Consider the following 27,798-nt stretch of genomic DNA (forward strand, 5'->3'; position numbering starts at 1 on the left):
TAAAGTCGATAAGGAATAGCTCAGAATTTCTGGTTTGTATTTCTATAATCCGAAGCTAGTTATTAATTGTTGAAATTTTTATTTAAAGTAAATGGTAAGTATTGAGGTGAGTAATTAATATTTTTATAGTTGATTGAATGAACTGAATTGGTAGATATATATATTGAATGTATTGATATTGAATTGAATTTATATGTATATGTGATCATATAAAAAATTGATATTGGATATTAATTATGTCGAAACTATTTTTTATTTGAAAATAAAAACGGGGATCGACTTTTTAAAACCAAATGTGGAGTCGCCACCAATGTTTTTGTTTCGATGTGATTGGATCACCTAATAAAACATTTTGTTTCATTTAAATCAATTTTAGTCCACGTAAATTTAAAAATAGATTCGGGAGCCAATTACGTATGAGGAAGGGTTAGTACCCTCGCTACGCCCAAAAACTGGTACCAGATTGATTAATTGCTGTCTTTATGTCTAGGGTTTTTCAAAAAAAATTTAAAACATGGTTCTTTTTAAAACATTTGAGTGGTTTAAGCTGGTCGTCAAAACCTTCTCGTTTCAAAGGTATAAAGCATCACATCGAGCACGATAGGACATGATCCTTTATACTTTTGAGAACACGATTGAGTTTTGACTTCCAAAAGCTCTTAAGTCAAAAGTTACAAAAGGGTGTCTAAATATTTAGTCCAACGAAAAATCGGAACCCAGCACAGTAGGGCACGATTTCTCGAATTTCTAAATACTGAATATTGCCTTATTTTAGGATTTTTTTAAAAGATTTGTAAACTCAAAACATATTAATTTTATTTGAAACTCAATGGAATGGTTAATTTTAAAGAGTTGGGAATTAGAAAGCAACATTTTGTAAACCAAAAGAAAAATAATTAGCATGGGATAATATACATGCATAAAAATATGATACTTGATGATTGAAGATAATATAACTTATTTAATCAACTAACAAAACAAACAATTAAATATAACTAATCTAAGAAAAATATAACCAATTTTCCAAGCATGGATGAAGAACAATCAATATAATAGTAATATAAAAACGAAAATAATATACAACAATAATATACATAGCCTAATACAACACAATCAAATACAAAATATACAAAACAAAATGAAAATCACAAAATAATATGTATAAGACAAATTTAAAATGATGAACACATAATATATGATATATGAATTGATGAATTAATGATTTTGAAATTATTTGTGAAAACAGATTAGAGATATATATGTAACCATTAAAATATATTATAGAATGAATATTTTTAAACCAAATAATATACAAAGTGTTAAAAACATTGGTAAAAATACATACACCTAAGGAAATTTTAATAATATATAAAATACGAGAAAATAGCAGGAATATATAATAAAATATAAATTTTAGAAATATACATAATAGGTTTACAAAACATATCCATACATAAATAGATTTAGAAGTAATTATTTGTAAAGAATAGCATGAAATTAATAATTATAAGATTAAATTAATTTTATCATAAATTATAGATGTAACAGATTTTAAAACATAATTATGCATACAAAGAAAACTATATGTATAAAATACATGGATTTGATGATGTCTATAGATCAAATATTTATATATGTATATATAAGAATAATTTAAATAATATATAAAACATGTATACAAACCATATTAGAATAACAAAAATATATGTTAAAATATATGGATTGAATCAAAAACCGTTATATGTATGAAATAACATAACATTAATAATATACATTGACTAAAATTATCTTTATTATGAATATTATATACACAACAATATGAAACAAACATTTATATAAAAAAACATATATACAAAATGTGAAGATGATATGACAAAAACAAATTTACAATCATAAAAAACAATTACCAAGGTAGTTCAAAATATACAAATAAGTAATCAAGAATTAAAAAATAACTATGAAATAAAGAAAATTCCAAAAAAAACTTAATTAAAATTAAATTAAACAAAAGGGATAATTTACAAATAAAACAATAAAAAACCAATATGCAATGCGCGCAAATGTATAGGGACTAGAACTGGAAATAATCCAAGTCCCAAAACGCAGCGCTGAGTAGCAGAGTAAAATGAAAACGCGTGCAAATTATAGAGCCAAATTTAAAAAAACAAAGGAAATCGAATAAGGCACAATTACAGACTTGTCCAAAAGGGGACGACCTTATGTGAAATTATCCCCTCTCCGCAGAAACGCGCGGATCCTAGGGGCGTGGGGTCGGATCGGGTCGGGTTGACTCTTAGACGACACCGTTTTAGAGCTAAGGAACCAAGCTCAAAACGTCGCCGTATTTGGCCTTATATAAGGCCTAAAACGAAACCATTTGGCTGAAATGACCTAAAGCCTTCCCCTCTTTCAGCCAAACCCTAAATTTCTTTCCTTAAACACCAAACCGCCACCACGAACGTGTTCAATGTTCATGGGCTTCTAGTATTGTTTTGTAGCCTCGAAATTCCCCTTAAGCTTCGATTTTGGCGAAGCAAAAGAGAACCGATGGCCAAACCACAAGGTATAATCCCCTTTCTCATTTCGCATTTGTTTTTTAAATGTAAATGATAAAAAAAACGAAGGAAATAAATAATAAAATCAATAAAATATTAAAGAGGTTTTAAAAACGGAGATCACCTTCTCAGAAATTCCCTTTAATTTTCTATTTAGTATGTGTATAGTGCGGGCGTAGATTTTTACATATTACATCAATGGCTTTTTATAGCCGAATTTAAAAAATAAATAAAAGGGAAAAAAGAATGAAAATCGTATTTTCTGGCTGTCATTTCTGTTATTCTATTAGTCTGCTTTCTTCTCGTGTATTCTGTTGCAGGTATGGCCGTACAGAGGAGCGAGGAGATGCGCGCGTGAAAGAGGCCGTGCGGGAGAACCGCTCGTGGAAGCCCGACCCCCTGGCACTGTTCTGGCATGTTCCAGAAGCTTCTGGTGCTCTCGGCTGCTGAGATTCCTTTTGGGTCCTTTCGGGTTTGGGCCTTTTGTAAATCGGGCTAGGGATTTTGGGTATAGTTCTTTTGGGTCATTTTCTGTAATTGGGTTAGGTCTAAATTAAGGGGTTTGGGTTTAATTTAATAATTGGGCTGTTATATGTTAAATAATCTGTAAATGGACATTAGTTTATTTTGGGTTGTTTATTGCTTTTTGTTTTCTTTATTTTGGTTTTTTATCTTTATTTTGGTTTATGATGGGCCGGACGAATTGGGCCTATTACAGCTGCCCCTCTTTGCTCATTGTCGTGTAATGAGAATAGAGCAAAGACTTTAAAAGGTCCAATTCTGCCCGATTTTGTTGAATCTTGTTCTCTTTGACGCTCTTCTTCTTCAAGTAATCTCAATCAGTCTCACCATCTTTAGAGATATACTCCACTAAAAATTGTCGATTTCGATTTGTTTTCTTAAAGGGATGAGATCTACAATCAATCTGTTTCCTTGTTACCTTGGGAAGATAAGACTACAATTGCCAATCTGCTCTCTTGCTTCCTCAAAAAGATAAGGCCAGTGGTACTTTAAATCTGCTCTATTGCCGATACATGGAGATAAGATTCACCATCTTCGATCTGCTCCGCTACTGTTTAGGGAGATAAGATCTTCAATTCTCAGTCTGATTCCTTGCTACCTTAGGAAGATAAGACTCAATCTTCAACCCGCTCTCTTGCTACCTCAGAGAGATAAGGCTTGGGGCTTAAATTTGCTCCATTGCTGATACATGGAGATAAGATTCACCATCTTCGATCTGCTCCGCTACTGTTTAGGGAGATAAGATCTTCAATCTTAAGTCTGCTTCTTTGCTACCTCAGGAAGATAAAACTCAATCTTCAACCTGCTCTTTTGCTACCTCAGAGAGATAAGGCTTGGGGCTTAAATCTGCTCCATTACCGATACATGGAGATAAGATTCGCCATCTTCGATCTACTCTGCTATTGTTTAAGGATAAGATCTTCAATCTTCAGTCTGCTTCCTTGCTACCTCAGGAAGATATGACTCAATTTTCAACCTACTCTCTTACTACCCCAGAGAGATAAGACTTGGGGCTTAAATCTGCTCTATTGCCGATACATGGAGATAAGATTCGCCATCTTCGATCTACTCCACTGCAACTTCAGGGAGATAATATCTAACTTCACCAATGTCGCTGCACTGCCCTCTAGGGAACGTGTCCTGTAGACTCCATTTTATATGCGCATGTTTATGCCAAATAATTAGGATGATATGATTGAAATGAATTCAATGCTCCTAACTAAATGTGGTATAATGATATATGCAGAAATGTGAATAATTCCATTTTAAAATTTAAGGCATCATCACTCATTGTTCATCAGTATGTTGTCGTTGACGTATTCTCTCAACTATCATCTCAACAAAACAACAATCGTATTCTGCTCAGCAAGCTTGCCTCACTATAATTCCAACATCTCTTCCACTATTCGTTCTGAGATAAAAACATTGAAACCTATATTTGAACTTTCATCTGTTCGATTTGCTACCTCACCCCTCAGGTGTCATAGCCAGATGTGCACGTTTAATATTTGCAAGGATACAAAATATCATTTCCCCTTTCTCGAGAATAATTCCTTTTTGTATTGATCACTTTTCAAAATTGTATCACCAACACCATATCTTGACCTTTTGCTCAAAAATCTAAAAAGGCGATTTATTCAAGTATGTCCTTGAACTTTAGTGCATTCTAAACAATAGTCCTGTTTTAGATTCTTGTATTATCTAGAAATTCTTAGAGTAATATGCGAAACTTCTTTTGTGAAAAAATTACTAGTTCATTCATCATTATGTTAATGCAACATGCTTGCAATCAAATTATAATGGATAAGAATGGAATTAAACTTGAGCTCAAAGTGAATAAATCATCAAAAGAACAAAAATAGTCATTGATTTGGGACTGTATATCTTGAAAAAGAAAGCATAATTTAAAGATAGCTAATTTATTGGAAATAAAATGAAGACTAGGTACCCTTGATATCGCAAACTGAGCTTCTCTGTACAAACTTCTTAAAGACCAATTCAAACTTGTCATGTGTTTAGGAGATCAGAAGTACTCTGTCAATACCCCAATATGCAACATACTCCTTTCCTTGTTAATTCAAGTATAGCAAGATCACCGCCTTCCCACTTTGGATCAACATTTGAGCCTCCCTTTTCGGGTTTTCAACTCAAATCCCCTTTGGTTTCAAGGCGCTATTTGCGAGTTTTCACCTTGGCTCCTTTTTCCTTTTTCTTTAAGAAAATCTTAAAGTGCCTTTGCGGGTTTTCACTTTGGCTTCTTTCCCTCATTAAGTGTAATACTTTTTAACTGAATCCGAGTTTACTGGATTAGACAAGTTTTTTCCATCCATTTCAGCTAGGATTAATGCTCCTCCAGAGAAAGCTTTCTTCACCACATAAGGCCTCTCCCAATTTGGAATCCATTTTCCTCTGAAATTCTTTTGTATAGGAAGAATCTTTTTCAAAACCAAATCTCCTTCATGAAATTCTCTTGGGCGAACATTTTTGTCATAAGCCTGCATTATTCTTTTTTGATACATCTGACCATGTCGGATAGCCCTTAGTCTCTTTTCTTCAATCAAATTCAATTGATCATTTCGAGACTGTATCCATTCTGCTTCATCTAACTTCAATTCTGAAAAAACTCACAAAGAAGGTATCTCTACCTCAATGGGTAGAACTGCTTCTATTCCATAAACCAATGAGAAAGGTGTTCCCCCAGTAGAAGTTCTGACAGATGTTCGATAAGTATAGAGGGCAAATGACAACTTCTCATGCCAATCTCTGTAAGTTTCAGTCATTTTTCCCACAATCTTCTTGATATTTTTATTGGCTGCTTCTACTGCCCCATTCATTTTTGGACGATATGGTCATGAATTATGGTGTCTGATCTTAAACTAACTACAGACCTCTGCTATTGTGCTTTTGTTCAAATTTAATGTATTATCGGATATGATCCTTTCAGGCATCTCATATCGACGTATGATTTTCTTCTTTAAAAATCTGCTGACTGCCGATTTAGTTACATTGGCATATGAAGCAGCCTCCACCCATTTGGTAAAATAATCAATGACTATAATGATGAAATGATGCCCATTTGACACATTTGGTGATATTGGTCCTATGACATCCATGCCCCACACGGAAATGGCCATGGAGAAGTCATAACATGCAAAGGCGAGGGAGGTACATGAATCTTATCACCATAAATTTGACATTTGTGACATTTCTTAGCATAATTGATACAGTCTCCCTCCATAGTCGACCAATAATATTCAAACCTCATAATTTGTCTTGCCATTGTGAACCCATTAGCGTGTGTTCCACAAACACCTTCGTGCATTTCTTCCAAGATTTTCTTGGACTCCACAGCATCCACACATCTCAAAAGTACCTGATCCCTTCTTTTTTTGTACAGGATCTCCCCATTTAAAACATAATCACAGGCGGTCCTTCTTAACGTCCTTTTGTCATTCTCCGTGGCTTGATCTAGATATTCACGATTTCACACATATCGCAATATATCCTGATACCAAGGATGATCATCTCTCTCTTCTTCCTCTATATTATAACAATAAGACGGAACCTCATAAATACTCATCTGAATGGGCTTCACATCTTCTTGTCTGCCTACTTTGATCATGGAAGCCAAAGTAGCCAAAGCATCTGCCATTTGATTTTCATCACGCGGGAGATAATTGAAGGTAATTTCATCAAACTCTTTAACTAACCCCAACACCAACCTTCTGTAATTGATTAATTTTGAATCTCTTGTCTCTCATTCACCTCGAAGCTGGTAAATTACCAGCGTAGAATCTCTATATACTTCCAGTGACTTGATCTTGCGCTCTACAGCTGCTCGAAGCCCCATGATACATGCTTTATATTCTGCCATATTATTCATACAATCAAAATCCAATTTACATGTGAATGGATAATGGTCTCCACCCAGAGACACCAATGCCGCTCCAATCCCATTACCCACAGCGTTCAAGGCTCCATTAAAATTCAATTTCCAAGAGTAATCTTTTGTAGTGTCCTCTTCAGTAGCTACCACATACACTATCTCTTCATTAGAGAAATCAAAATTCAAGGGCTCATAATCTTCTAAAGCTCGACTGGCCAGAAAATCTGCTATTGCACTCCCTTTCACTACTTTTTGACTCACGTAGAATATGTCGAATTCAAAAAGCAAAATTTGCCACCTAGCCATCCTCCCATTCAAGGCATTTGACTCCAACATATACTTTAGAGGGTCCAACTTTGAAATTAACCAATTCATATGGTACAACATGTATTGCCTCAACCTCTGAGCTATCCAAACCAAAGCACAACACAAATTTTCAATTGGCGAATATCTCAATTCACACTCAGTGAATTTCTTACTGAGGTAATATATCACCCTTTCTTTTCTTCCTAATTCATCATGTTGACCAAGCACACATCCTGTAGAATTACCAAACATGGTTAAATACAATATCAACGGCCTGTCTGAACTGGGAGGTGATAACACTGGAGGACTCGAAAAATATTTTTTAACTTTATCAAAAGCTCACTGGCATTCATCATCCCATTCTCCTAGGTTATGCTTTTTAAGAAGACGAAATATGGGGTCGCATTTCTCTGTTAATTGAGAAATAAACCGAGCAATGTAATTTAGTCTTCTCAGGAAACCTCAAACTTCTTTTTGAGTGCGTAGTGGAGACAACTCTTGTATAGCCCAGACTTTGTCTGAATCAATCTCAATTCCTCTCTCACTGACTACAAAGCCCAATAGCTTTCCGGATCTAGCCCCGAAGATACACTTGGTTGGATTAAGCTTTAGCTGAAATCTTCTCAATTTCATGAACAACTTTCTCAACACTTGGATGTGTTCCTTTTCAGTTCGAGATTTGGCTATCATATCATCAACATAGACTTCAATCTCCTTGTGCATCATATCATGAAATAACGTTACCATGGCCCTTTGATATGTTGCTCGAGCATTCTTTAATCCAAATGGCATCACCTTGTAACAGAACGTGCCCTACAAGGTTATGAAAGTAGTCTTTCCCATGTCCTCAGGATGCATCTTTATCTGATTGTACCCCGAGAAACCATCCATGAAGGAAAATAATGAGTAGCCAGCCGTATTGTCCACTAGTATATCAATGTGAGGCAATGGGGAAATCGTCCTTTGGGCTAGCCTTATTTAGATCTCTATAATCCACACACATTCGCACCTTGCCGTCTTTCTTGGGGACAGGCACAACATTGGCTACCCATTCTGAGTATTTGATCGCCTGAAGGAATCCAGCATCAAATTACTTTTTGACTTCCTCTTTTATTTTTAAAACAATATCTGACCTCATTCTTCGAAGTTTTTGCTGTGCTGGCTTACAATCTTCTTGTATGGGAAGACGATGTACTACAATATCAGTGCTTAAACCAGGCATATCCTGGTATAACCATGTAAAAACATCTTTGAATTCCTAAAGCAACCCAACAAGGTCTCGCTTTGTTTCTTCAGTTATGCATGTTCCAATTTTTACAACTTTCCCCTATTCCAAAGTTACCATGTCCACTACTTCTTTATAAGGTGAAATTTTCTTTTCCTCTTGTTCTACCATCCTTAACAAGTCCAGAGATAAATCACAGTCTCTGTCATCTTCAAAGTCCTGAGATCCTTCTAAACACATGTCTTGTTCAAATAGCGATTCTGAGTCAGTAATAGCGTCACTCATGATATTGATATCTATGGACCTATTATAGGTACAAAAAATATACAAAGAATGAATGAATTTGATAATTTTTATTTTGTATGGTATGTTTGTGAATGAAATAAAAGAATGATTGAAAAAAAAATCAAGATGATTATTTAAATGGAAAAATAACACAATTGCTTGTAAACAGAATAAAAGAATGTTTGCTCAAAATGATAGCAAAAATTGTATTTCATTGAAATAATGATGTTTGAACATGAGCCTATTTCACAAAGAAATCCTTATTGTCTCTAGGCTTAAAATAACAAGTTTGTTTCGAACATTACTCTGAATAAGCTCTAAAAGCTACAGAAAGGTCTTTTACAGTCCAATTGTCTAGAATACTCCCAAGCTCATATGGACGAATATCGGACGAAATCCCCTCTTCAATTGTCTTTTCAAATATGGCATTGATGTGCACATTTTCCAGTTCTCCTTCCACGTTTTCTTTCTCTAGCATCCCTCACTCAGGATAAATGATTCCTCCCGATACAAAATTCCTAGAAATGTGAGGTATTATTATGGGTTCCCACTTAATTTCTCCACCACTCACACGTGCTCTTCTTCTTTCCTGCCTTCTTTCCAGTTCCCTTTTCCTTTGTTTTGCATCTGGCATGAACCCCAAACCAAAATGATCATGCTTGTCTTTCAGCATCGGAATCGCAATTCTTCCCTGGAGACATCTCCCAAGTCCCTTTCCTGGTAAAGCTCCACGTCCTACGATCAACTGTAAACCCATCATCATAGTATTAGACATTTTCGGCTCCAGAATTCTACTTCTCTCAGTGATTTGCATTCACAAACTCCAAATATCGAAAAGAACACTCAATAGCTTCATCATCTGCCTCTAAATATGGTGTGTCACTGCTTACAGCTACAATAATGTCCTCTTTAGCATTTATCATCACCAACCGCCCGTCTGATACTAGTTTTAACTTCTAATGTAATGACAAAGGCACTGCCCCTACCGAATGTATCCAAGGTCTCCCCAACAAATAGTTGTAAAAGGGCTTAATATCCATTACTAAGAAGTCTACCTCATACGTAGTTGGGCCAATCAGCAAATGTATTTCTATTCTTCCCATGACTTTCCTTTCCGTGCCATCAAATGCTCGCACTATATTCTGACATCCCTTCATGTGTGAGCTATCCACAGGTAACCAGTTTAACGTGGACAAGGGCAATACATTCAATGCTGTCCCATTGTCAACCAGAACCCTTGGCAATGTATATCCTTTACATCTGGTAGTTATATGCAAAGCTTTAGTAGACCCCATCCCTCCTGGTGGTATCTCATCATCATTGAAGAAGATAAAGTTATCAGCACTTATGTTGTTCACCAACCGATCCAACTTGTTGACAGAAATATCATTGGTCACATATGTCTCATTTAGCACTTTCATCAATGCACTTCGATGTACTTCTAAGCTTAGAAGCAAAGCTAATATAGATATCCGAGCTAGTTGTTTATGCAACTGTTCCACCACATTGTACTCACTATACTTCAGAAATTTCAGGAATTCTTTAGCTTCTTCTTCTTTCACCGGTTCATTAACAGGCACCTCAGGTTCAACTGCTTTTCCCCACTTTTGTTTGACCATCAAATCTTTTCCTTTTATAGACTCCACTCGAGTATTTATCAAACTATATCGTCTTCCACTGCGTGTGTGAGAACCTATATTTTGATTCTTATTGGCCAAACTCTCTTTTCCCAGAACCGTCACATTACAATCATAGTTCCAAGGGACCCTTTTGTTATCCTTGTAAGGGAAAACTGCTGGTTTCTGAATGATGATCTTCGGTGTCATCTGAATTACTGCTTCATTCTTGGAACATGAAATAATAACCATAGGATAATTGACCTTTGGGACATTCATTGTAGATTCTGACGCTCATATATAACTTTCCTCCTTAACCTCTTCAGAAAATTCTATTTTATCCATTAGGCCTTGGATAACATCTCTGAACTCTGTACATTCCTGAATTCCATGTCCCTCTTAATTCTCTATCTCACCATCATCTCCTTCTAAATTCGACACAACTAACCCATGTTTTACCATCTCCTTCCAGACCAATTTTAAAGGAGTTTTTACTTCCATAATATCTATCTTGATTCTTTTTCCAATACTTCCATCTATCACGTTTACCCCACTGTTAGTATGATTAGGTAACGGATTTTCTGCGCTAGGCGCATTATTGAACTTCACAATGCCCATCTGAATAAACCTCTCAACCAGCTTCTTAAAAGTAGTGCAATTTTCTATTGAATGCCCTGCGATCCCAGTATGATACTCACATTGAGCATTGGCATCGTACCATTTAGGGAACAGAGGTTTATAGGTCATGGGGATTGGAGTAAATTGAAGTTTCTCATTATTTTGCTTTGTTCCAGATTCCTACATTGATGAGCCTTAACCAGAAGTCATCGCCTTTGGTTAACTTACAGTAACAGACTTTGAATACCCCATGTTTGCATTGTTCACCTCATTTTCCTTTTTCCGTGGAGCAGATCTTTTAGCACTTTCTCCTGCATCTATCCTTCCATTTCTTATAGCATTCTCAATCATTTCTCCTGTCATGACCACATTTGCAAAACTCCTTGTGGCACTTCCCAACATGTGAGTTCTGAACGGAGCTTTTAAGGTATTAATAAAGAGCATTGTAGTTTTCTTCTCCAAGAGTGGCGGCTGAATCTGAATGGACACTTCCCTCCATCTCTGTGCATACTGCTTAAAACTTACGTTTGGTTTCTTTTTCACATTCTGCAGAGTAATTCTATCAGGGGTTATATTCGTTACATGACTGTACTACTTCATGAACACCTGTGCTAGATCTCTCCATGAACTAATTTTGCTTCAACTCAACTGATTGTACCACTTAGCTGCTACTCCCACCAAACTGTCTTGGAAGCAATGAATCAACAATTGATCGTTATTAACATACCCAGTCATTCTTCTGCAAAACATAGTGATATGAGCTTCAGGATAGCTCGTTCCATTGTACTTTTCGAATTTTGGTATCTTGAACTTGTATGGAAGTACTAAGTTTGGGACCAAACTCAAATCTTTTGCATCAACTCCAAGATCTCTATCAATACCTTCCATTGCCCTGATCTTTTCCTTCAGCCATTTACACCGCTCCTCCAACTGTCTCTGTGATTCTATCCTTGCCTTTTCCTCTTTCGCAACTTCATCCAAATAAGGCACCATTAGATTATTCGAATTGTTACCAGGATTAAAACCTGAGCCAGCTTGAAAATTCATTGGTACTGAAACTCCAGCCTAAAACTGCTGAAGCCTGATCGTAATAGATGGTTTCTGCAAATTAATCTTAGGTTGTATCTACACATATATAGGAGTGAAACCAGGAGGATATTGAGGGTCTTCATTATTTTCCCCAACATTATCCATAGGAACCTTTCCCTTATCCATTCTTCCCATCAACAATTGGGACAACTGACTCATCATCTCTCTTTGGGACTCTATCATTTGATCTTTCATCTCTTGCTGAATCTTAACTAGCTGCTCTTACATCTGTGACTGCATTTGTTCTTGCATATCCTTTTTCATTTGCTCTAAATTTTCAAGTCTTTTGTCCATTGACTTGTTCTTTTTCCTTGTATCGTAGGGATGCGTATTTGGTGTGTTTTTGCTGGTTTCCAGATTATCGAAATAATTTTTAATTAATTAGAATCTTGTTATGGCCTTTAATGCATATGATGTAATGTAATGCAAATGCATGAATGCAAATGAGGCATTAATTCTGATTCAATTCCATTTAGAAAACTTTACTAGAAAACAATATTCTTTACATAAAACTGAGTTACAAATAAGATTTCGCCCTAATGCTCAGAGCCTTAATTTTTCTAAGCAGCGAAGATAGTTCTTGTCCCCTATCTGACTCCAACTCATACTTCACACTTAATACGTCTGCTTGTACTGCCAAAAACTGCAAGTAATCAGCTACTTCTCAAATTTGTGTTACAGCTTCTCCCATGATGTAATCCCTGCTTCTAACTTGGTCTTAAGAGCGATGAAGCTGACCTTTCCATTATTCCTCATTTGCCTCCAAGAACTCGATCCTCATTTCACAACTTTGCAATGTCGTCTCTAATTCTTCTATTTTCCCTTTCATCTCTTCGATCTTGCTTAAGCTTGCTCTCAACTCTATCACAGAATTGCGATTCCAGTATAGACATAGAGATCTCTCAAGTTCCGCTACTCTGGCCCTTAATTCATCTTGTTCATTTTTGCTCTCTGACAGACTTTTCTCCAAGGCCTCATTCAGAGCTTGAGCTTCTTGGAATCGCTTCTCCCATTTATCAGCCTTAGTCTTTTCTTCTCAAATTTCCTGACGCCATTGTTCTGAAGTTTTACCTAACCCAACAGTTCTCACTGACAGGCACAACTTCTTATAATCTGTCTTTAAACCTTCCAAATCCTCCTCGACTTCGTTCTTCCTTTTCTGTAACTTTTCTGCCTCTGACTTCTGAACCTCCACATGTAATCTCAGATGCATCTTTTCTTCCTCTAACTGCTCAATCTTTTTCTCAAGCTCAGAACTCTTCTTCTCAAAGTCTTGCTTTATAATTTCCAACTCTGACGGGATGACTTGTAATTGTTCCTCCATTGGTCGGGTGCTTTCTGCACTTGGTCTAGGAATATTGTCATTGACCCTTTTTCTAAACCATCTATTGTATTCAGGTGTCACCATGGAACCAACAACCAGCCTCTTCATCCAGCGAGTTTGCTTCCAAGTATCAGATAGCTCTTGAAATTTCTTCTTATAGTGGTCACCTTTATATAGGAATTCACACTGAGCCAGCCCATAAGTTGTGGGTACAAACTGCCTCAATTTATACTGCCTTAATGCAAGCAATGGAGTATACCCAGTAGCTCCCCAAATTTCTGACAATGGCACCCAATCAAAATTCCCGCATTGATATAGGATCTCATCAAGAACCATCCAAAAAGCTCACCACTCTATGTCCTGCTCCTTGAGATTTTGGAGAATTTCCATCCAGTTCTCCTCTGAAATATCATCTCTCCTTTTCATAACTGCTTTCTCTTTTAATGGGGAATAGCTTTCAGAAAAGACCCGGTAAGAAACCCTGTTTACTTTCAAAAAATACCCATGAAACCATACCATCAACAGCTGTGCACATCCAATAAATCTCCCCTCGCCTGCCTTCTAACACATGCTTAAGGATCTGAACGTCTCAGCCAGTATTCCAAGTATCGGTGCGATCCCCTTCTCAAGACGATCGAATAAATCAGCGACTGCCTCATCCGCATGATTTAAAGCCTTAGGAAAAATCACCAATCCATAGATACTTAAAGTGACGATATCGACCCTTTTCCTTTCATCTAGATGTGTTAAGACCAAATCTCTCAAATTTTCTCAATGAATACATTTACTATCCCTCTTTTGTTGAATTCGAGCAGTGACCCAAGGCTCTCTCATCCCCAAAATAGTCATCAATTTCTTCGCAAAAGTTGGACCGTTAAAAACCTTAGCATAAGCTTTTCTGACTTGAACTTTTGGACACCTCAGCAGGGTATTATATTCCTCCACGGTAGGCACCAAATCCACTTCTGCCAGGCTATCCCCTTTCTCTGATTGTAACTTCTCTGACCATGTACGGACGGTCGCATTATCCTCAACTTTATCAAGAAATTCATTCTCCATGTTAAATCTTCTAACTTAGTAATCAAATACGAATCAACACTTCCTTTAGTATGCAATGTTATGAAAAACACAATCAAAACATAACACAACAAGTCAGTATCAAATATAAATAATAAAATACAAGCAAAACAAAGATAATCAAAACACATATAAGGGCAACTACTAAAGTTTAACCTAGCTCCACCTAAAGAAGGCTTTTAGGGTTCACTATATGTGGCTCGATTCTAAAGAGAAGGTATCTGAACTAGTAGATTCCTCAATCCTCACCCATTATAGGCTCATATGGATCGAGTTTGGTTTAGGGGAATACATTTCCCTATGACCATGCGGAGATGAAAATCTCAAGAAATCATAGGTACGGATGTATCCCGGAAGTAATCCACTAGCCCATACGGAGGTGAAAACCTCACGAAGACATAGCTTCTCACTCCCACTTAAAGGTATAACCACTACGGTCATGCAATGCAATGCAATATTATTCCACAAGACTTGGACCGCAACACTCATACAAATAAATGCAATAAAAAATCATGATTTTCAAATTAAATTTCCAATTTAAACAAAAGGACAGCAGATAATCAATTTTGTGCCCTGACTCTCTTGTTCAGTCCCTAGTGGAGTCGCCAAGCTGTCGAAACCATTTTTTATTTGAAAAAAAAGGGGATCGACTTTTTAAAACCAAATGTGAAGTCGCCACCAATCTTTTTGTTTCGGTGTGATTGGATCACCTAATAAAACATTTTTTTTCATTTAAATCAATTTTGGTCCACGTAAATTTAAAAATGGGTTCGGGAGCCGGTTACGTATGAGGAAGGGTTAGCACCCTCACTACGCCCAAAAACTGGTACCAGATTGATTAATTGTTGTCTTTATGTCTAGGATTTTTCAAAAAAAATTTAAAATATGGTTCCTTTTAAAACATTTGAGTGGTTTAAGCTGGTCGTCAAAACCTTCTCGTTTCAAAGGTATAAAACATCACATCCAGTACGATAGGACATAATCTGGCTAGGGTTTTTGGGTATAGTTCTTTTGGGTCATTTTCTGTAATTGGGTTAGGTCTAAATTAAGGGGTTTGGGTTTAATTTAATAATTGGGCTGTTATATGTTAAATAATTTGTAAATGGACATTAGTTTATTTTGGGCTGTTTATTGCTTTTTGTTTTTTTTTGTTTTTTATCTTTATTTTGGTTTATGATGGGCCAGTCGAATTGGGCCTATTACAAATTATTTTTCAATTTTGAAATTAAACCCTATTAATTGAATCAGACTAAGTCAGATATAGATGGCATGCCATAGGACTGGAAGAGTTTAGGGATTTCTTTGACTTTGAGTCAATGAGACACTGGGTGTCAGTTTATTACTTCGAATTATCCGATAAGGCACTGGGTGCCAAAGTGGTGTGTTTTGGTTGGATCTATGTATCCGTCCGAGTCTGAGTCTGAGTCGTATTAATAGAAGTAAATGAATAATGAAGTTTTATGATTGATATTGAAATGGAATGGTCTGAAAAATGAAAGTGAAATAGTGAATTGAAAATAGATTTTGAAATATGTTGCAAATACATGGAATATATATGTTATATACTCATGAATTGAATATAGAATGGAAAATACAATTGTGTAATGAAATGTGAAATAAATTGGGAAAAGCTATTTATATAGCAAATATGAGGATTGCGATATTGTGAAACAAATGAAATATGATATGGTTGTTGTAATGTTTAAATATTAATAAGTGTTTATATTTCAATTGTACATTTGTAACTTCTTATATTTAAATATTCGGATTATAGAAATACCGCTGATTTTTACTCAGCATACGGTTTTGTTTTCTGTGCGCAGGTTAGGTACTTAATTTTGATAATTGATTCAACATCCAACAACGATCCCGAACTCAAACGTGGTGATGATTTTCCTTTTGTGTCGGCATGTACCTAGGGTGTCTAATTAATAGTTATTTTGTGGATTGAATGTAAATGAAGTTAAAAGTTTAATATTGGTTTGGTATATATATACATGTGTTGTTTTTGAAGTTTTATTATGGCATGTTAATTCGGTGTTTAAGTGTTCATAAGTTTGGTAAAATAGATTAACTTAGGTATGTTTATAATTTGGACTTGAATGATATTTTGATGATATGATTTGATGATATAATTGAGGGTACATTGGTTAGGCACCTAGGATGATTGTTTTGACATTTTTGAATTGGTTGAACTATTGATTTTTGAGTTGCTTAGTGTCCAAGCTTGCAAGGAATGGTAAACTGGTTGTTTAAGGCACATTTTGAGTCCACACGGCTAGACATACTGGCGTGTGATAGGACCGTGTGAGACACACGGCTAGCACACGGGCGTGCCAGGCCATTTCAAAAGGGCACAAAATTTTGGCACACGAACGTGTGGCTTGGCCATGTGACCTAAGTCAGAGAGTTACATGGGTATAGACACGAGCTAGGACACAACCGTGTGTCTCTATTTCGACTACCCACACGGCTTGAGACACGGGTGTTCCTCCTAACCATGTGAGTCACACGGCTTGACCATACGGCCATGTAAACCCTGCAGCTTTGAAAATTTTAATATTTTTTGAAAAATTCTTTGAGTTTCTGAATTAGTCCCGACTTATTTCTAACACATATTTTAGGCCTCGATGACTCAAATAAGGGACAATATGTATGAGTTTGATTGGATTAGATATTGAATATTGTATGATATGAAATGCTTAAAATTATGCTTGTTTGATTGGTAATGTTTTGAAACCCTATTTAGACGACGGATGTGGGTTAGGGGTATTACAATTGGATTGTTAAAATATTAAGCGTACAAAAAGTTATGGAACGGTGTAAAACCACTTCAGTTTAACACTAGTGTAAGTTAATCCCTCCCTTATAGTATAATATATCATTACTAGTTTTCTTTATCTAGTATTAGTTAAATTACATTTAATTATTTTTTAAAAAAATTCATAAATTTTGTAAGAGTTGGTTAATAATATTGTTATGAAATTAAAATATAATAATATATATGTTTAATTTTAAAAATATGATTAAATAAATATTTTTTTGAAATTATTTCTAAAATATAAATATTATAATAGTAGTTTATGAAAAAATATATATTTAAATATAATTTCTCACTTAATTTTAATTATTAATAAGTTAATGTAGATTATTAACTAAATTTAAATATTATGATCATTAAATAATTTATTCTTACCTTATTTATATGTTTATATGTCAATTTCAATTTTTGTTAAAAAAATATATATATCAATTTCAATTTTAATAGTGTATTTAATTTACAAAAATAGTGAAAAACTTAAAAGGATTTCTTTAAAAACTGTTCTAAAATTTACTATGACTTATTATATAAAATTATAACTTGAAATATTGAATATAAAAAATTTAAAAGGATTTATTATAAAAATATAACTTACAAAATACCACTAAAATTTATATTAAAAGGACAAAAAAATAATTTTTCCCTTTACAAATTCTCCTTTAGTTGTCGTATGTCTAGTTTTTACAGTCAACACATATATTTGATAATACAATTTGTTAAATTTTTAATATATTCATAATTTTTTTAAATAGCGTTAACATGACCAGTTTAGCATTGTTTGTAAGAAACATTTTTTAGATAAAAAATACTTTTGAGATAAATCATTACTAAATAAGATGCTTTTTGTTATAAAATAAGGAGAGACAAAGAGAATAAAGAACAAAGAACAAAAAAATATGAAAGCAATAAAGAATGTACTTTATTGATCAAAGTGATGATTTAAAATACTTCATCAGAGTCTCTATTTATAGGCATAAGAAGTATAAAAAAAAATAGATATCTAATTCTAATAACTATTAGATTTTAAAGTACATCAAAACTTTATCTTGATCATGATGGACATCCACTTAATAAGATATTCATAACACTCCCCATTGGATGTCCACTGGTAGATAATGTGCATTGTTAAAACCTTATTAGGAAAAACCCTGTGGAATAAAAAACCTAATGAAGAAAAAAGAGTACACAATCTTCTATTACAAGCTGCCTCATTAAAAACCTTTACCAGGAAAACCCAATGGGACAAAACATTGGTTAAAGGAAAAGAGTACGACTTGTTTTTAGACTCCCCCTGATGGCAACATTACATTACATCTTTGAGTCAACGTATTTCAGTATTGTGTAATAGTCTTCCAAATGTTGACGTTGGCAATACGTTAATAAAAAGATATGCTAAATTATCACTAGAATGAATTTGTTAAACATTTATATCACCTATTTTCTCAAGATCATGGGTAAATAATAATTTTGGTGAAATATGTTTCGTTTTATCACCTTTGATGTAACCACCCTTCAATTGAGCTATACATGTTGCATTATCTTCATATAAGATAGTTGACATCTTTTCTTATAAAGGCAAATTACATATATTCTAGATACGTTGGGTCAATAACCTTAGCCAAACACACTCTCAACCTGCCTCATGCATTGCAATTATTTCTGCATGATTGAAGAAGTAGTAAGTAATGTTTGTTTTGTTAACGCCATGATATGACAGTACCCCTACATGTAAATAAATATCATGTTTGATATCAACCTGATGTGATGTAAATTCGTGATAAGTTTTATAATTTATGAATTCCCGTTCTTGAAAACTAACTATTATCATGACAAAGGCAAGCGCACCTTATCGAACAGTAGTATAGCTTATGGCAAGACTGGGATGTCAAACCCAAAGGAACTAAAAGTACTAGTATTAACTTTCTTTTTATTATCTAGCCTAAAAATAAAGGGGTTTGTTTTATCTAAACCAATTACTAAACTAAGAATGCACAAAAAGTAAAGTTGGGAAATAACTTTTGGGAAAACTGAATGATTTGGACAATACCTAAGGGAAAAATCCACCTAGACTTCACTCGTTATTGACTCTGAATCTGACGATTTATTCACTTGACTCGATCCGTAGAAATCCCTAAGTTATATTATTATCTCTCTTGAGGCTAACAACATCTAACCCTAGGTTGATTAATTGAAATCTCTTTCTAATTAAAACCCCTAGTGTTGCATTAACTTGGTCTATGGATTCTCTTATTAGGTTTCACCCTAATCCAGCAAATTTATGTCACCCTATCTCTAGGCGTGCAATCAACTCCGCTTAATTATGTTAGATCTACTCTTAGCAGGGACTTTTGCTCCTCTGAATAAGCAGATCAATACTTGAATCAATATCCTGGAATATTAAAACAAGAATTAAGAACTCATAATTAAGAACAAGTCAAATATTTATCATATAATTCAAATAATAATAACAAGATCCGTCTTAGGTTTCATTCCCCTTAGGTATTTAGGGGTTTAGTTCATATTTATGAAAAAAAACATCTCAAAAGAATAATGATAATAAAACATAAAGAAAACCCAAGAACTCTTGAAGGGAATTGAAGGGAGATCTTCAGTCTTAAAAGTGAATCCGGCTTCTGAGATGGATCAATCGGTTTTCTTCGAGTAATTCCTTGCCTCCTACTTCGTGTGTGTCTTTTTGGTACCTCCTGGGGTGTTTATATAGGCTTTAGAATGCCTAAAAGCCCTCTAAGGTGGCCTTTTCTGAATAGGACTAGACTTGGGCTCGACAGGGACACGCCCGTGTTCGATTGCTTCAAACTGTGTTCGAGTCAGGTGAATGGACACGCCCGTCTTCATGGATATGGAATTAAATACTTAGGCTCAAAAACAAAGAAATACTACTAATATGTATGTATGTATTTTTTTTTCAAGAACAAGTCAAATAACATAGAACTTTGTTAATTATTACGACAAAAAAATAAACCATAGCTAAGCAATTAATTCAAATAAAATCTCGACAAAAATAGGGATCAAATTAGGGGATTTCAACAGTAATGGGTTATGGGTTAATATTGAGGGTAAATCAATGAATGGCTTGTTAGGCTCAAAGGGGTTCACTAAGGGTTAATTATGAGGGTAGGCTTGTATGGAGTAAGTGGGTTAAACCTAAGTGCCTTTATTATCCCGACATATCAAATCAATGGTGTGGTCTTGACATGCATAATCAAGCAAGTTCTAAAATAACGATTCGATATTGACGCACTTAAAGCAACAATAAAAGTGAGCATGAAAGAAATAATATATGCTCTAAAGGCTCAAGATCTCACAAAAAATTATGGCTTTTTTATGTTAAACCTGTGAATTTCAACTCAAGATAATACCTAAACTTAGGGAAATAACCTAAAAAATTTTAATTTTCAAAAAAAAAATCAACTTATCATGCTTGATTCCTTAATTCCTTTAAAGTTTAAACAGTCAATGCATAAATGCCTATGTTTTAATTCAAGACATATCAATAAAAATAATAAATTAATCAAAATTCATTCTAATAATGATATGAGAATATTATTTGAGAACAAGACAAAATTCAGGGATTTTTCTGATAATGATATAAATATCCCCCCCACACTTAAGATGTACATTGTCTTCATTGTACAAAGATATATAATAGTGATATAAAGATAATATCAGAAGAGAGAGGGAGAGAATTGAAACTTCCTGAATGTTGAATGGAATCCTTGAATTGGAGGTATGGAGAATAATTGGCCAAGGCAATGATAAGATTGGAGGAGGATACTCCGGTGGTGGTAGAGGCTGGGTTCCACAACCACAGTGTCTAGCAAAGAGGTTATCGTAGTGGTTGGGCAAGACATGACAATCGTGGATAACCTTTCCAGTGTAGTTTCAAGTTCCTAAGTGATGGTGAGCTTTGGAGCTCTTTATAACTGTGATAAAATCAAGAACTCTTTAGGAAATATAAAGAAGCATAATTACTCGTAACGGAATAGCCGAAACTATAAATTGTTCAATTAAAAATTAGAATAAAAATAAGAACTCTTTAGGAAATATAAAGAAGCATAAGTCCTTTAAGAAGATAAATAAAGATAAAAGTGAAAATAAAAATAATAAATAAAAAGTCTTTAAACATCGTCATCGTCGGATGGTTCACGAGATGGTGGTGGCGATGAGATGTGAATGTGCTGACAAATCTGATGTAGAGTAGCATCAATATGATCAAAGCGCTGAAAACACTGCTGCTCAAATCGAGTAAGGCACTCAAAGATGTCAGAGTATGAAGCCGCCGCATGAACTGGACGATGGATGGGTGGTGGCTGAGACGGTGGGTCCTCATGACGTGGAGGGACATCATCAGTAATGTCCTCTGGGTCTTCCTCCTCGACGGAATGGACCAGGCGGTACTGGAGAGGGTCAACTCTACGTCGACGCTCGATCATCCTTATATGTAGCATACTTGAAATACCCTATGGGGACATCTGACCAATGAGGGTGAGGGAAGATGCTTACGCCGCCATGTTGAGGAGGCTGAAATACAACACCAGGCGAGTCACAAAAGAGCCGATGGATATGACTTCCTTCCTATGCCACATCATCTGATGGTGAATGGCGAGGGTAATAAAATAGGCAAGGTCGAAGACGTGCCCATTCACCATACTTAATAAAAAGTAAGCGTCGTAAGTGTTTACGACGCCGGTGCTCTCTCGCCGCCCTGTCAGAGTGTGGGCTAAGATGGCGTAAAAGTACCTCAAGGATGGGGCGAGGGCCGATACCTTAGAGCAGCTAGGGTCATAGGTGGCTGAGTCAGGGACTAAAGCATTCCAACACTTCGAAGGAGAATAGTGGATATGGCGAGAGAGGGTGTCGAGTTCGTTGTCGTCCATGAACTCCTCCGTATACAGCCTTAGTGTAATTCCGAACTCAGGTACGCTCAACTGGCACACTAAACCACCGAAACAGAACTGGACCGTTCTAGGATCATCGAACTGTGTCTTGACGACTTGAAGGTGAAAGGTCGAATAGAGTTCGAGTCTGAGCTCAAAGTACGTCGGCTCGATGATCTCGAAAAAAAGGCCCTATGGGTCAATCGTCTGAAGGGCTCGGATCGCATCAGCTAGTTGGATTTGTTCAAGTGCTGCCCAATCAATGCAGTGGCCCACACTTAGGGGTCAGACCCGTAGTATCTGAAAAAGTTCCTTTTGTGGTCTAGAGGGAAACTGGAGGAATGGATGCCTGATTTCCGTGGTAGGACCCGACAATGATACTGCTCTTTTCCTCTTCTTCGAGGCAGGGACGGCGATTTTCTTGCTACGTGGATTTGACATGGTATCTGCAATGACAGGATAGAGTTATAGAAATACCCCCCAAGAATAGCATGGAAATGTATGTAAGCATATTAAAATTAAATAACAATATTTCATGGACATCATAGGTAAAATAGAAGATGTACTGAAAAGTAATTAAATCCTAATGGAAAGATATATCAAGTTATTAGTAACAATAAGAACATGAGAACGGTGCTAAATAGAATGCATGTGGGATTGATAATATGTAATATGGTGTGGGTAAGCATGAAATCCATAAAAACAAGAGAAAAATGGATGAATATAGCATAATGTATCGACTAAAATGGAAAATTTCTAACGAAGAGCATAAGCATTACTATCATTAGAACCATGAATATTAAGCAAAATAGTCAAATAATACAATAAAAAATCATAAAATTAGTAAAAGAATTGAAGGGAATAAAGAGAAAAGAGTGAACAAACGCAATAGCTTGGTAGAGGAAGGAGCTTGGGTCGTCGATGGTGGTGCTGTGGTCAACGAACAGGCGTGGCAGGAAGGGTGTGTGAAAGGATTCCAGTGGCTAGGATTTGATATTTAGGGAAGGGGATGATGAATAGTGGGGGGTTATATAGATTTTGGGGCACGCGGCCGTGGGGCACGCCCGTGTGCCCTTATTTTAGCCCGTGTGTTTCGTAATTTTTAAATTTGGGCGCGTCTAGAATTTGGCCCACGCCTGTGTTCTTTGGGCGTGTTGCTGCACACGGCTGTGTCGCACGACCGTGTTCTGCTTCGTTTGCTTCTCCCACACCCGAGTATATATGTCTACGCCCGTGTTATTTTGTCAGCCTTGACCACGGGTAGTGAGTACAGGCGTGTCGCATGCCCGTGTTGTTTTCTCAGTTTCAACCATGGTCTCTAGACACAGGCGTGTCGCACACCCGTGTTGTTTTGACAGATTCACCCACGGCCATGTTGCACGGCTGTAGCAACTTATCGACTCCCGTGTTGGAAAAAATTTTGCCTGGTTTTCACACGGCCGTATCGCACGACTGTGTTGCCTTCCGTGGTATGGGCACGGCCTAAAGCACGCCCGTAGGCCTGGCCGTGTGGTTCTGGAAAACCTGTGTTCAGTGACTCAGTTAGTGAAGTAAATGTTAAAAACTAAAATTTAAAGAAGTTAACACCGTTAGTACTCGGGTTGCCTCTCGAGAAGCGCTTATTTATAGTCTAAGCTTGACTTTCCTCTCTTGTTGCGTGGTCATGGTGGTGCGAGGAGTTTACACTCCTCATCCCTGCTATCAATTTTATCAAAATAAGGTTTAGACGAGTACTATTTACCTTGAATGTACCAAATTTGGGATGAATTACCTCAACTGTGCCGTATGGGAAAATGCTAAGTACCATAAGAGGGATTTCTCCATTAGGTTCAGAGGTGGCAATCCGAGGGTCTACTGCATCTAATAGTACTTTGTCTCCAACTTTCAGTTGATTTGGTGAAATATTGAGCTCGTCATGGCATGGTTTTGGTTTATCGTGTAATCTCGGTTTCTGTGTCTGCCATTCATCTAGTTTCTCGACCTTTAGCCTTCGTTCTTCATAGATGGGTCCTTTGTCATTACTCGAACATAGCGCAGGTGTGTTCTTTGAACGTATTTCCTGTAAAGAAGGTTTTTCCACATGATCAGTATTAGTAGTACGATTTATACAATCACCGTCGATATTCAATGTGTTACTTGAATTACGAGCTTGAAGAGTGATTGTTTCCTCACCCACACGAAGTGTGAGTTCACCTGTACTCACATCAATTATAGTTCTAGCAGTTGCTAAAAAGGGCCTTCTTAAAATTAAAGGCACGTCACTATCCTTTTCTATGTCTAGAACAATAAAATCAACTAGGAATATGAATTTGTCAATTTTAATGAGTACATCTTCAATAATACCCCTAGGAAATCTAATTGTTTTGTCTGCTAACTGAATGCTCATCCTAGTTTGTTCAGGTTTCCCAAGACCTAGTTGTTTAAACATTTTATAAGGCATGACATTGATACTAGGCCCTAAATCAACCAAAGCATTATTAACATCTAAACTACCAATTAGACAAGGAATTGTAAAACTCCCTAGATCTTTTAATTTGTTTGCCAGCTTATTCTGTAGTATGGCTGAGCAAACTGCATTTAACTTCACATGCGATGCCTCATCCAACTTCCGCTTATTTGTTAAAAGCTCTTTTAAGAATTTGACTGTGTCTGGCATCTGCGAAAGAGCTTCAATAAATGGTAAGTTAATATGTAATTTTTTTAATAATTTGCAGAATTTACCGAATTGTTCGTCTATGCGGTCTTTCCTTGTCGCATTGGGGTACGAAACACGAGGTTTGTACTATTTACTTACCAGTTGTTGCTCACTGTGGACTATCTCACCTTTACCTTTGCTTACCACTATTCCTTTCCTTGGTTCTGGTTTAGGTTCAACTAACCCTTCCTCACCTTGAGTGGTAATCGCGTTGAGTTGTTCCCTTGGGTTAGATTCAGTATTACTTGGCAAGTTACCTTGTGGTCGTTCAGAAATTAGTTTGGCGAGCTGTCCTATCTGAGTTTCGAGCCCTTGGACCGATGCTTGTTGATTCTTAAGTGCTATAAAGTGAGTTTCTAACACCAAGATAAACTTTGTTAGCATCTCCTTAAGGTTCGGCTTCTTTTCCTGTTGGTAAGGTTGTTGAAAACCCAAAGGATGTTGTGGCCTTTGATTTCCTTGACCACCCCATGAGAAGTTGGGATGGTTCCTCCAACCTACATTATATGTGTTACTATATGGGTTATTTTGAGATCTAGAATTATTATTACCCATATATTGAACTTGTTCCTCCTTGGTGCTAGGGTTGAAGGGTTGATATTCTATGTATGCTCCTCCTCCATTTGAACGCACCTCATCACTAGATGTACCTAGGTAGAACCACACAAACCGTCAATCTTTTTATTTAAGAGTTCTACCTGGTTAGATAGCATGGTAACCGCGTCGAGGTTGAAAACACTAGCTGCTTTCGTCGGTTTTGTTATCATGACTTGCCACTGATAGTTATTCAGTGACATATCTTCAATAAATTCGTAAGCCACTTCAGGTCTTTTGTTATTGATAGTCCCACCAGCAGCTGCGTCGATAAGTTGTCTTATTGAGGGGTTCACGCCGTTGTAAAACGTTTGAACTTGCAACCATAAAGGTAACCCATGGTGAGGTGATAAACCGTAATTTATACATATTTTTACCTCATGCTTAACATATTTTATGGATGATTTTTCCTTAGAAATTGTGAATTCAATGCTTCTAATGCTTTAATTTCATGTTTTATACTTAGGTGAGCATAGGAGAGCGAAAAGATCGAGAAACGGGCAAAAAAGGAGAAAATGGGCCAACGTATGAAATCAACACGGCCTGGACTTCCTCACACGGGCAGACCACATGGTTGTGTCAATTTGGCAGAATCGAAGCATGATTTACACGGGTAGAACACATGCACATGCCATTCTAATAGGCTCGAGCATGGCCTAAAGTAATCACACACGGGCGTGTCCCTGCCGAGCCCAAGTTGAGTCCAATTCAGAAAAGACCAATTTCGAGGGTTCTTAGGCATTCCAAAGCCTATAAATACACCCTAAAGGAGGAGGAAAGAGACACACAAAGAAAAGGAGATAGGGAACTGCTCTAAGGAAGCCGATTGATCCATCTCAGAAGCTAGATTCACCATCAAGACTGAAGATCTCCCCTCAATTTCCCTCCAAGAGTTTTGGGTTTTCTTTATGTTTTGTATTCATTATTCTTCTAAGATGTTTTCCTTTTTAGTTATGAACTAAATCCCCTAAACACCTAAGGGGAATAAAACCTAAGACGAATCTTGTTATTATTTTCTGAATTGTATGATAAATATTTAACTTGTTCTTAATTATGTGTTCTTAATTCTTGTTTTGATATCCCAGGATACTCATTCAAGATAAACTCTTATTCAGAGAAGGAATAGACCCTGTCTAAGAGTACATTTTTCATAATTAAGAATAGTTGATTGCATGCCTAGAGATAGGGTGACAAGATTTTGCTGGATTAGGGTGAAACCTAATAAGGGGATCCATAGATCAAGTTAATACAACCCTAGGGTGTTAACTAGAGAAATGTCACAATTATTCAATATAGGGATTAGACGTTATTAGTCTTGAATAGGGATAATAACATAACTTAGGGATCTCTACGGAACAAGTTAAATGAATAAATCGTCCGATTCGGAGTCAGAATAACAAGTGAAGTCTAGGTGGATTCTTCCTTAGGTATTGTCTTAATTCAATCGTTTTCCCAAAAGTAATTTCCCAATTCTATTTTCTGTGCATTCTTAGTTTAGATAATTAGTTAGTTAAACAAAACCCTCTTATTCTTAGGCTAGATAATAAAAAGACAGTCATTACTAGTACTTTTAGTTCCTTTGGGTTCGACAATCTGGTCTTGCTAAAACTATACTACTGTTCGATAGGTACACTTGCCTACATCGTGATAATAGTTAGTTCAAGAACGATTAATTATAAATATATAAAACTTACCTGTCACGAAAATCACGATCATGAGGGTACCTTCTCAATAGGTCCTTGTATCTCTCCCATGCATCATAGAGTGTCTCTAGATCCATCTGCACAAAAGAAGAGATATCATTCCTCAACTTAGCCGTTTTAGCCGGCGGAAAATATTTAAGTAAAAATTTTTCAATCATTTGTTCCCAAGTAGTGATTAACCCTAGTGGTAACGAGTTCAACCACTATTTAGCTTTGTTCCTCAATGAAAAGGGAAAGAACCGATGGCGAATGGCATAATCAGAAACGCCATTGATTTTAAACGTGTCGTAAAACTCCAGAAAATTCGCCAAGTGATTGTTTGGATCATCATCCTGCAAACCATCAAACTGAACAAACTGTTGGATCATTTAAATTGTGTTAGGTTTCAATTCAAAATTATTTGCAGCAATAGCAGGTCTAACTATACTTGACTCAGTTCCTGTTAAATTAGGTTTAGCATAATCATACATAGTGCGTGGAGCAGGATTCTGATTTACTGGATCAGCAGCAATCGCAGGAGGTAGCGGATTTTCCTGATTTTCAGCCATTTCCTCGGTTGTGGTGTGAATGTTGTCCTCTTTCTC

The 27,798-nt window shown here is 36.1% G+C and overlaps 1 non-coding gene across 1 annotated transcript; it reads left to right on the forward strand.

Annotated features, from left to right (window-relative positions):
* Positions 1 to 27,219: 27,219 nt before the first annotated feature.
* On the forward strand, positions 27,220 to 27,324 carry LOC121205916 (small nucleolar RNA R71). Its single transcript, XR_005900989.1, has one exon. It is a non-coding gene; the product is annotated as a small nucleolar RNA R71 (small nucleolar RNA).
* Positions 27,325 to 27,798: the final 474 nt, after the last annotated feature.

Source organism: Gossypium hirsutum, chromosome A08 (assembly GCF_007990345.1).
Source record: "Gossypium hirsutum isolate 1008001.06 chromosome A08, Gossypium_hirsutum_v2.1, whole genome shotgun sequence".
Taxonomy (NCBI): Eukaryota; Viridiplantae; Streptophyta; class Magnoliopsida; order Malvales; family Malvaceae; genus Gossypium; species Gossypium hirsutum.